Genomic DNA, 12,796 nt, shown 5'->3' on the forward strand with positions numbered 1-12,796 from the left:
GCAAATTGAAAATGAACATCATAGTAAGCTGTCTACATCTGCATCTACACAGATATTCCGCAAGCTACAGTATGCTGCGTAGTGGAAGGTACCTTGTACTCAACAACTCGCAAAGAGAGGAAGGGATGAACGACTGTTTTATATCTCGGTACGAGCCCTAATTCCTCGCATCTTATCTTCGTGGTCCATACGCGTGACGGCAACAGAATCGTTCTGCAGTCAACTTCAAGTGCTGTTTCTAAATTTTCTCAATAGTGTTTCGCGAAAAGAATATCGTCTTCGCTCCAGGGACTCCCATTTGAGTTCACGAAGCATCTTCGTACTATTTGCATGGTGATCGAACCTCCGGCTAGCAAACCTAGCAGCCCGGCTCTGAACTGCCTCAATGTCTTCTTTTAATGCGACCTGTTGCTTATACGAAACACTCAGCAGGACTCAAGAATCGGTAGCACTAGTGTTTTGCAGAAGGTCTCTTTTATACGAGGGTCACTCCAAAATAAATGCACACTATTTTTTGTAAAAATACAGTTTTAATTCAGCGTGTGTAAAAGTTGTACAGTGTGTAGATACATCTTTCCCGCTTGATTTCAAACTTAGTTCAACCTGTTGCCGTGAGTGGCGCCGTCACAGCATCTCTTCAACATGGCTGCTACACTTGACGTTCGTCAAAAGCAACGTGCTGTCATAGAATTTCTGTGCTGTGAAAACGAGACAGTGGGAAGCATCCACAAGAGGTTGAAAAAGGTGTATGGAGATGCTGCTGTCGATCGCAGTACAGTTAGTCGGTGGGCAAGCAGGTTACGTGATGAAAGCGGGCACGGCAATATTGAGAATTGTCTTCGCAGCGGCAGGCCTCGTACTGCACACACTCCAATGTGCAGAGAGTTAACGAATTGGTGACTGCTGACAGACGCATCACAATGAACAAATTGTCACGCTACGTTGGGATAGGGGAAGGACATGTTAGTCAAAAAACCATGCAAGCGATCACAAAACTCGGATGAACAACACTGAAACACCCGCCTTGCAGTCCTGACTTGGCTCGATGTCACTATCATCTCTTTGGGGAACTGAACGACTCTCTTCGTGGAACAAGGTTTGAAGATGATGACTCTCTTGTGCACTCTGCCAAACAGTGGCTCCAACCGGTAGGTCTAGAATTTTTCCGTGTGGGTATACAGGCGTTGGTTCCTAGATGGCGTAAGGTAGTTGAGAGGGATGGACATTATGTGGAAGAATGAAAATATTGTTCCTACAGGATGTATCTACATAGTGTAAAACTTTCAAACATGTAGAATAAAAGATGGATTTTTTTAAGAAAACAGTATGCATTTCTTTTGGAGTGACCCTCGTGTGTGAACTAGACTGTCCCACTCATCTCCATTAACTTACATTATTCTACATTTAAAGCAAGCTGTTACTTATTACACCAGTTGGAAATTCTGTGTAAGTTCTTGCATCCTGGTAGGGTCACTCAACGACGGCACTTTGTCGTGCAACACAGCATTATCAGCATAGACAGCAGACTGTTGCTCACCCTCTCCATTCGTTCATTTATCGATACAGACAATAACAGAATAAAAAAAACTGTTGAACTAGGACGGAGGCTCATAAAAATGTGAAATTGAAAGCCACCAGGTAGATGTAGGGAAAGACTGAGGCGGATTTGTCGGAGACAACGGGTAGGTGGAGGGCGACAGAACAGAAGCATTGATTGGTGGCGTGTCGGCTGCGAGAAACAGAAAGTGGTGTAAATCACCCGCCTAAGTACTGCTATATGTCTTCAATTCGTTTCCCATTTACGGTCCTTTCTATACAACTCTTTGTCCTACAGGAAATGAGCTCGCGTTCACTCGCAGTAGGTAGCGAATTCCAGAGAAAGAGCGTCTTCGGCAGCAAGCGGCCCTACAGACCAGCTCCTTGTTCTTTAGAACAGAGAGCCTGCTAATTGAGCTCTGCCGAGGCACAGGGGGAGAGGGAGAGAGAGAGAGAGAGAGAACGTGAGCCGTAAATCCGGCGCCATTTGCATCGTTACTGGCGGTTGCGCCTCGGCGACGACTGCCTTTAGAGCTACTTGGCTGGAGGTTAACACCTACATGCGGCCTATATGACGCGCGTCGCGGTTGAGCGCGTAAAATTTTACGCGCTGTCTGGGAAGGCTGCTCTTCGCGGCACTGTTAAGTACCGCTCAAAACGTCGCCGCTCTTCCAGGGCAATGAAATTTCAGCAGTCGCTGGCGCTTTACAACCCACCACCTTAAGACCATATCTGACCACCTATTCAGCTTGAATCTTACAGAGTCTAATGGGCAAAGAAAAATGAAGGGAGATTCACGCTTAACGTTCCGTCGACGACGTCGTATCGCGAAACGATGCGGAAGGAAATCGTTCGCACCCCTTCATAGGAACCATCCCGACATCTGCCTTTAGTTATTTACGGAAATCACGGAAGGCCTAAATCTTCGTGACGGGATTAGGATTTGAGTCGCCATCTTCCCAAATACAAGTCCATTGTCTTACCAGTGCGCCACTTCGTTCGGTAAAGGGCGAAAAAGAAGAAAGGGTAGAGTTAAGGTCTCGTCATCGCTGAAGCCATTAGAGATGGCGCGCTAATTATGCTTGAGATCAATGGACCACGGAATCTATAGTGCCGGCGTTAAGGGAACCTCCTCGTCATTCACCAAATAAAGCACGTTAAAACTTGAATGGTCGGACGGATGTATGGGGCCGGCTCTTTCTGAATATGAGAACAGTGATTAGCTTCGAGCTGGACGGAGGACATGGCGTTTCTGTACGCACTACTCTACATAATTTTCATAGTGTTTCGTGAAAACTAACTAAAATCTAAATCATGAACACCATGCTTGAACCCGGTCCCTCCTAAACTATAGTGACTTACTGCAGTGCTACCCATTCTGAACATGTCGCAGTGAAGCAGGACTTAAGTTTTACAGGTTTTAAGCTAGAGAACAGACTGTACTGGAACATAGAAAATCAGCTGTAAGTGGTATTTCGGGCACCTTTCAATGGAAACCGTCCCATTGTGCCTGTGCGATCTATACGCGCAGACTGGCTCCGTGGATTCTGGCACAGGTCAAATGATAAACGACAGTTTGCTCTGACCCAAATCCCAGCGTATTTGTTAAAGAGTCGTTGCCTCATAGCGGGCGTAGGCCCCAGGGTGCGATAAGGTGTTCTGGAGTGGTGAAATCGGTCGACAGGATCATCGGCTAAGCGTCACATACTTCGTTGAAGAGAAGGACCTATAGAGCTACGTGCGTGCTTTGTGCAAACGGTCGTCGATAAATTTGTCCTACTCTGTCATGTAATCCCAGACATTAATGAGCGCCATCTGTCATAGATAAATGCCGTCTTAGAAACTACAGCATTGTGAGGTAACGGATATGGATACAGCTTTTTACATACCATCGGAATTTATTTTTATTACTAGATTACGTTTTTTCAGTGTGTACGTTGGACTGTAATGTGACGACTGCCCGTAACACTCACAAAACGTACGGAAAAGTTGTTTGAATGAAGAGTGAATACCACCATATAGTGACATTATTGTTGGGAGAGGAACGACGTTTTCCAATGAACAGTGCTATACCAGCAGTTGGTCAGTCAAAACTGAAATTATCCTCCAGATACGTAGCAAGCGCTATTCCTCCCTAAACAAATGGTTCAAATGGCTCTGAGAACTATGCGACTTAACTTCTGAGGTCATCAGTCGCCTAGAACTTAGAAGTAATTAAACCTAACTAACCTAAGGACATCACACACATCCATGCCCGAGGTAGGATTCGAACCTGCGACCGTAGCGGTCGCTCGGCTCCAGACTGTAGCGCCCAGAACCGCACGGCCACCCCGACCGGCCCTCCCTAAACAAGTTTAAGGTATTCCTCAGCGCCTGTGCCCACCACTGTCCTATACAGAATCATTTGCTTCGGAGACCTGTACAGCGTTCCAATGTGCTTTAAATATCAATCTGTGCCTACGTCTATTCTACAGCGGTTATCTTTTCCAATTGGAATTTGTACTCTTTCCACCAGTACTTGTAGTAACAACCACCTTACACATATTCTTCGCACATTTGTCTAATATTTTACTTGTATCATCTGCCCATTCGCTAACATGTGAGCATTATTTGTGGTCCTGTGTGATACACACTCATTCACTAGGCCAGAGATCGTGGAATTCGCTGCTATGCATACTGGCTGTAACAGGTGTAAGTATAGATATAGTTATATGTGATACCTTAATATGGATATACATCAGTGTGTCGGTAGTTTTTTTTCTCTGTGGCAAACAGTCTTCCCACAAACAAGGCACAAACTTTACGACCTGATGTTTTCTGCAGGGTCGTACTACGCCTCGCAGTATAAACCAAACGTGGTTTGCTCTTGCCACATGTAAGTGGAGGTACTAACCAACCTAAAAACGTACGACTTGTAATGGCTATAATTATTAGTCTACGAATGTTAATACTGATGTAATGTTGTTCTGTACACCGCCTTCAGTCACCAATAGTAATATCTGGTCTTATACCCATTATAAACAATACAGGGAGTTACAAAAAGGTACGGCCAAACTTTCAGGAAACATTCCTCACACACAAAGAAAGAAAATATGTTATGTGAACATGTGTCCGGAAAGTCTTACTTTCCATGTTAGAGATCATTTTATTACTTCTCTTCAAATCACATTAATCATGGAATGGAAACGCACAGCAACAGAACGTACCAGCGTGACTTCAAACACTTTGTTACAGGAAATTTTCAAAATGTCCTCCGTTATTGAGGATACACGCATCCACCATTCGTCGCATAGAATCCCTGATGCGCTGGTGCAGCCCTGGAGAATGGCGTACTGTATCACAGCCGTCCACAATACGAGCACGAAGTCTCTACATTTGGTACCGGGGTTGCGTAGACAAGAGCTTTCAAATGCCCCCATAAATGAAAGTCAAGAGGGTTAAGGTCAGGAGAGCATGGAGCCTATGGAATTGGTCCGCCTCTACCAATACATCGGTCACCGAATCTGTTGTTGAGAAGCGTACGAACACTTCGACTGAAATGTGCAGTAGCTCCATCGCGCGTGAACCACATGTTGTGTCTACTTGTAAAGGCACATGTTCTAGCAGTACAGGTAGAGTATCTCGTATGAAATCATGATAGCCTGCTCCAGTGACCGTAGGTGGAAGAAACTAAAATGAGCTCTAACATCGAAATTAAGCGTTTCCGGACACATGTCCACATAACATCTTTTATTTATTTGTGTGCGAGGAATGTTTCCTGAAAGTTTGGCCGTACCTTTTTGTAACACCCTGTATAAACTCTGAAAAAAACTTTGTGCTCTTCCTCATGATCCGCGCAATGAAATAAAGGTTTTCGCACTTCTTGCTCTGAGATCTGTTCTCCTTTTTCTATTTACGTTTTTAATATTTTTATCCTGATAGTCTAATAGAAGGAATAAGTATTAAGAGACTGTACCTTTAAACGAGATTATCCTACATTGTGGGTGGTCTCTGTGCTCAGTCGTTTATACCACAACAGCCCTGAGAGTGCACAAGTTGACTCTGCAGAAATAGTGGCCACAATTCGCAGAATTAGAAACAGCTGTTGCACACAGGAGTGTCAGCAATGTCGCCCTGGTAGCTTCCGGCGAGCAGAGGATTACGTAACGCTAGAAAATGCCCCGTCATACGAGGAGCGAAGGTCACCTGTCCCGGCGTGTGTGACTGAGACCCCAGGAAATACTAGGCGTGTTGAACTCGCGGCCTGACTAACACCGCCTAATTGCCAGTGCGCCGGCGAACCAGTGAATCACTCATGCGGCGCCCCGGTTTCTGCTGTGTGCACCATCACACACGGGACCTGGAACCGTTTTCATCCGCTTCCAGGAGCTTCTCAGATGAGTCCAGCTGCATTACCAAACAACGGGCGAGTCTTCGCGGAAGAACGGAAACGGTCGTTGTCTTCCACCTTCAATCTCACAGTACCACAGTTACGGCTTTTATGACTTGCTCCCTGTATTGATTTGGATTGAATGACCATTTAGTAAAACTTACTAGGTTTTAAGTTACTCATTTTACTAAGGTTTGAAGCTCCTCTTTTGTTTCTTCCGTGTTTGCGATTTAAAAACTGGGTGGTTTTGGAAATCAGCCTTATGCAAACACACTAGATTGTGTTTGCATAAGGCTGCTTTCCGAAACCACCCAGCCAGTTAAAGTATCTGTTGTGTACATAGTTCCGCGTAGTCAGCGCGTACACAACTTTCATACTAGAGCGCGCCCCGCTAAGCACAACAGCGCAGGCGCAGCGCTCGTCCGTCTCCGCACTACGAGATGGCGCTGCCTTAGAGACGGACCAAATTCTGTTTCCGCCGATCCGCGTATTAACATGTAACGCAGCCAATGAGATTGCTGCTAACGTACAACCTTTTCTCCTCGCGGATCACACTCGCGCAGTGATACACGAACGCACGAGGTATTATAATGAGTGTACAGACCTCCGAGTAGTCAGTCTGCATTAGTCTATAGTCAAATTTCAGTCTGCGCCTAATAAGATTATCATATTCCAGTACATAGCCATGAAGAGAAATGTATAGACACTTTGTCAAGTATCAGAGATATGTGAGAATAAGATTAACATACCAAGAGCAAAGGAACTTCAGATTCCTTAAACCTAACTAACCTAAGGACATCACACAACACCCAGCCATCACGAGGCAGAGAAAATCCCTGACCCCGCAGGGAATCGAACCCGGGAACCCGGGCGAGGGAAGCGAGAACGCTACCGCACGACCACGAGATGAGGGCTATGGAGGTTTATTAGAGATTTATTAGAGAATGAGTATTTTACGGAATAACAGTGCGGCCTTTTAAAAACAAATCAGCAACAATGAATATTAAAGGGCAAGGCGGACAACGGCAGTTCAGCTCGGCTATAAACAGCGTCACTGCACTAACAGCATTTCACAATCTGATAGGAGCCTGGGCAGCTCGGAACACCTGAAGAAAACTAATAGGTCGATCGTCGAAATAGTGTGCAGAATAACTGGATCAACAACTCGGCAGAGCACATAAAAGCATAGTACTGAAATAATGTTTTACATGGCTATTACAACAGTAACAAACTATCACAAAAAGAGCTTGGATCATGGTTTCTGTTCCGTTGCCGTTCTTATATGGCTCGGGAACCTCTGGTGTCCGCTACCACAAGCAGCTGGGGTCGACGTTTGCAGCTGGTATTGTTAAGTGCTATCATTCACTTTTTTGTGTGCTGTATTTCTGCGTGCAGCATATTGATTTTACGCAAGAGTTTCTGAAGCTGGCAGTGAATATGCACAGAAAAGATGTAAAAGCTATTAAGATCCTGTAACACGAATCCGATACTGCGCGATATCGGAAAAAGTTTGTATGTAATCAATACGAATCGGCATAGCTGTCGCAATTATAGGCCTACAGTAACCCTGGCGAACAGACTACAACGCCTCCTCCCATGCTTCCATAACTTTATTAAACATCTCACCAAAAAGATTAACACCGAGACAAACCACGAAACAATAATGTCCTAACTCGACGGCGCATACGAAACGGATACGGCGTATTAGAAAGTATGTCATTCATCAGCTTTATCTTTCCTTGATAAGAGAGTTCTGGAAACTCAGATTAAACCTGCGCTTATGGTATCTCTCAAGTATCGAACAGATTCTGATCCCAGCCTGTAACGACATCTACAAGACATTAGCTTCGCTTTTTTACTCCGGTTTAGAAGATACAGTGAATGATACAGTAGGCGGACGTCATACATATGTACTGTATCTGGCGTCTCAATTGACCAATAAAGATGCAGGCAGAGTAGAGTCAGACATCTTAATAACGAGATCACAGGCCGTGTACACTACTCAACAAGTTGCTCTCGTCGCTGTTCACTGCGTCCTATCCAGCATAACTTAGAAGCTTTTCCGCGTAAGTCTCATGTGTTCTTGAACTCTTGTGTAATATGAAAAGGAACTCTCTTATTAGCGAGTAATAAGTTAGCTTCGTAAAATATGGCTATGAAGCTGGGCATCCATGGTTCCCTTTTGCCTATGATAGTTAAAAGTCTCTTTTATGTTAAAATTTTCCACAAATAGTACGTTTTAGCGCAAAACGGGTACGCATTGTCAAAAGTCGGTTAAAAATATTGTGTCTCACTGTTAGAGGCACAAAACGAGTGGGTGTTTTCAACTCGTTACTAAATGCAAATAAGTAGGAGGCCGAGTTGATAGGAGCTGAAGGAGTCCAGGTTGCAATAACATGCGGTACGACACAGTGTTAGAGAGAAGGATTATTATTCAAGAAACACATAGTATAATGAAATTACTTATCTTCAGTAGTTTATAGGACTGCAGCTACGGCTATAACTAACACGGCATAGGGACTAAGCCTGATGGGCCCTCCCCAGAGAATGAATGCAAGCAGAACTGGCTGGGGGCCGATTATGAAAGTGCGTCTGCCTAGGTTGAAATCTAGCTAAGAAGTGAACGAGACACACTCCAGTTCCGTTGAGCTGCACAGCCCGCTGGAGTGAGCTGTGCTCGGCAGACGACGGGCTGCCAACCTTGTGTTGGCGCGGCGTTGTAGTAGTATCTGTGGCAATGATACTACAAAAAAACCTTTCTAACGACAGCTCATTCATCCCTGTACGATTAGTGTGTGTTGAGAAAAGGGGATGCTGACTTAAGAAATAATAGATATGGTACCCGCAGAATAGAAAAAAAACATTATGCCCGTTAATGCCTCGGATATCGAGCTCTCTGTACTCAAATCCACCTGCTCATTCTGTGGCCTGCTTTCTACGCGGTCTGGGTGCTCCGTGCATGTAGCAGGTTGACAAGTGGATCACCCCTCAACCTTGAGTGAGTGGCTGAGTCAGCGGCAGACGACCACGCTAACAGTCCCAGTGCTGAGAGCCTCCAGGCCCGGAAGGAAACGACGCTCCCTGACTCAGCGCTGTGACTCAGGGCCTCAGCGCACCACACCGCAGTTATTCGCGGAGCGCAGCGCCGTAGTAACTGCAGGTGGGAAGGAGGCGTGAATGGGCTCGGCCCTTGCCGCCAGCCTCCGCGTCAGTGAATCAGTCGCTGATTCAGGTCACCGGGATGGTGTCAGTGCCCCGCCCAGCACGGCACGCCACCAGTGAATCGAGATAGAGCCATTACGGTGGCGAGTGATGTTGTTCGAGGACCTTATCTTTATCCTGCACAGATCCAGGGTACTGATGGTGAATCAAGAGTCTACCATCACCGAACCTACCGACTAAATATTTCCAAAAACGTTTTGGGAAAACGGCGACGAGTTTCACAATCGTACTTAGAAGAAAACAGTCTACAATATACAAATCAGAGTTGTTGGTGACCAGTCTCAGCCCAAAAGCGACCTTCTTCAGACCGTACTGCAGAGTTGATGTGTGGAGACGGATCTTTTCTATTCCGCCTGGAAGGCGGCGTGTGGGTCTGCTCTTGTATACTGAAGGGTAGGCCGAAGGTAGGAAACTAGGATTGGATTGGATTGGATTGTTTTGGGGAAGAGACCAAACAGCGATGTAATAAGTCTCATCAGATTAGGGAAGGACGGGGAAGGAATGCGGCCGTGCCCTTTCAAAGGAACCAGCCCAGCATTTGCCTGGAGCTATTTAGGGAAATTACGGAAAATCTAAATCAGAATGGCCGGACGGGGGATTGAACCGTCGTCCTCCCGAATGCGAATCCAGTGTGCTAACCACTGCGCCACTTCGCTCGGTAGGAAGCTAGGAGGAGCAGGTGAGTTAGAACGCTTGGTACTGCAATTAAAAGTGATTTTACTATATGACAACACGATAATTGCGTACACATATTGTAATTTAACTTTGGCTGGGATGAGCACGTAGGTGCGAAGCTGTACATGCATCAACATAGGCTACAAGGTACAAAGGCAAAATCTGTAGTGGCCCGCCCACTATGAAATAGAAACAATGTTGCTTGGCCATCTACTCGGAATCAAACGGGGTGAATCTGGAGCGGCGCCTCGTAGAGTTGCACAGCGCCGGCTAGAGGGCGCTGTCGTTTGTGTTGGTGTTGTAGAGCCAACCTAAGAACTTGCACCTACGTTGTGGCTTCGTAGCTATCGATACCACAGGATCCACGGAGAAAGAACTGTAGAAGTCAGCTGGAGCACGGTCTAAGGATGGTTCGCCTTTGGACTGAGATCCAGACTGTGTTTCTAAATACTATTAAAAATTGCTTTGCTCTTTATATGGGATAACCGTGACGACAGCGCACACGTCTGAAGAAGCTAAATGACGAACAGCATCTAGCAGAATGCAGCCGCTTGATAACAGCTACAGACGATGCAGTTTGAAGGAGCCAGTGACAAGAAAGGCATCCGGCCCCCTATTCCGCTAAAAATGCCAAATCCTGAGTCACGAAGCCGACCACATGATGATACGGCGTAAGGCTAAAGGAAAAGAAGCAAACATTTGGATGTCGACTAGTTTACGATTTGAAGATGTTCTTGGTTAATGTTAAGTCGTTCTTTGATGCTATATGTCCATGGAATTTCAGGCGTGTTCTATGTGCAGTAGAGCTAAATCATTCCGTCAAGGATTATAATTCTTGTGAAAAAAAAGGAAAGGAAATTCTTTTGAAATTATATGCAGGAAGATAACGCTTAGGCCTTGGAGTGGGAATATTTGCCGCAATATATGTCGTTGTATTTTGTCGTCGACAGTGTCACTCGTGGTTAATGCCCGCGATCACACTTGAAGACGAGATCTATTCCAGACGCAGTCACAGATTCCTTACCGGCGTGGGGGTGGGGGGTAACACAGCAAAATCCGACATGACAATGCCGACCACGTAGAGAAGCGGGAAAATGCAAACAGGAAAAGAACTGATGTTAGTAGTTATTGAAGGTTTCTCAACTACATGGGGTCCTCAGTTCTTGGTCATGCAGTAGAGTTCTCGCTTCCCACGCCGGGTTCTCGGATTCGATTCCTGGCGGGGTCAGGGATTTTCTCTGCCTCGTGATGACTGGGTGTTGTGTGATGTCCTTAGGTTACTTAGGTTTAAGTAGTTCTAAGTTCTAGGGGACTGATGACCATAGATGTTAAGTCCCATAGTGATCAGAGCCATTTGAACCATCTACTGCATGGGGAACTGTAATCCATAGTTAGGAAGAACGAAAATGGGAGCCTGGTGGTGAGACACATCTTCAGGAACCAGTCTCTCCGAAGAAAAGGGAGTGCTGAACTGGCGGATGCAGCTCTGTGCAGGTGGCGTCTCAGGGAGCGCGGCACCCCGTGCGGTAGCGGCGGCTCGCTGCTTGCATTCCTGGGCAGACGTTGCTCCCCCGCCCCGCCGTGACTCAGCCGCCCACGCCTCGCATGGCGATCGCACGCGCACTTGCTCCTCTACGCGTGACCGCTGTCGCCAAGCCCACCTCAGCCGCGCGGGCGCGTGGGCTGCTCGCACGGCCACGCGACTTCCCAACCTTCCCTCGCCAGTACTAATAACACTATGTTGTTGTTGTGGTCCTCAGTCCTGAGACTGCTTTGATGCAGCTCTCCATGCTACTCTATCCTGTGCTAGCTTCTTTATCTCCCAGTACGTACTGCAACTTACATCCTTCTGAATCTGTTTAGTGTATTCATCTCTTAGTCTCCCTCTACGACTTTTACCCTCCACGCTGTCCTCCAGTACTAAATTGGTAATCCGTTGATGCCTCAGAATATGACCTACCAACCAATTCCTTCTTCTAGTCAAGTTGTGCCACAAATTTCTCTTCTCTCCAATTCTATTCAATACCTCCTCATCAGTTATGTGATCTACCCATCTAATATTCAGCATTCTTCTTAGCATCAATGTGGTGCTAAGAAGAATGCTGAAGATTATATGGGTAGATCACATAACTAATGACGAGGTAAGCTTCTGTTCCCTTGTTGTCTAAACTATTTATCGTTAATGCCACTACTGATGCAGTAACAGCTGCAGCTGCCTCGTCTTCGATTTTCGCCGTTTTCCCTGCTAATCTTAGTTATTCGCTCAACTCTGCACTGGACACAAGCCAGGGCACAACTCTTTCGATTCCTCCCTAGTACCTCTTCCGTACAGAGATTTTAGTGCAGGGTGTACTGCAAACAATCAGAGCTCTGCCTATCATTTTGCCGCAGCATCAACTACTACGTCACGTTAAATTGAAATAAAGTAGCCGGAAATGCTGTGATCTAATTTTTCTAAAGTGCTGACAGTAGATTTGTTACATAACATTTATCCGGTGTTTTCAGAAGACTTTACTCCTGGGGCTTTAAACCGCCTTAGATTGCCCAGAGCAGTAACTTCAACCTTAGTTGGTTCCCAGTTCAGGTCGACTTCCTTCATAGTCAACAAAAATACCAAACAGAGCAGTTCCTGATATTTGTTTACACCAGATGTTAGCACTATTCTCAAGACCACATTAAAGGGTGAGGGTTCTGCTGTTTGTCGATACCGAAGAGTATATCACGGTACGAGAAATGCTGAAAAAAATTGAAAATTGGGCGTGCCATTGGCCTTCTTAAGGGTGGCTTCACGCGGAAATTAGTCTCACTACATTACAAAAAAATGTCGGAAAAGAAAAACGAGACTTGTGCTGGTGAAGATGTATTTGTCCTAGTTGGATAATGTGCCAAGACGCCGGCAGACAGAAAAGAAAAACGGACTTCATGACCTTTTTTTTTAACGAGAAGATCTAGAGTTACTGTTGTGGACAACACCCCGTCAGTCCAAAACGTTTT

At 45.8% G+C, this 12,796-nt stretch overlaps 1 protein-coding gene across 5 annotated transcripts in view; it reads right to left on the reverse strand.

Annotated features, from left to right (window-relative positions):
* Window positions 1-12,796, reverse strand: part of LOC126336836 (matrix metalloproteinase-24) — a 169,298-nt gene that overhangs the window by 113,640 nt on the left and 42,862 nt on the right. The window lies entirely within an intron of this gene.

Source organism: Schistocerca gregaria, chromosome 2, assembly GCF_023897955.1.
Source record: "Schistocerca gregaria isolate iqSchGreg1 chromosome 2, iqSchGreg1.2, whole genome shotgun sequence".
Lineage (NCBI taxonomy): Eukaryota > Metazoa > Arthropoda > Insecta > Orthoptera > Acrididae > Schistocerca > Schistocerca gregaria.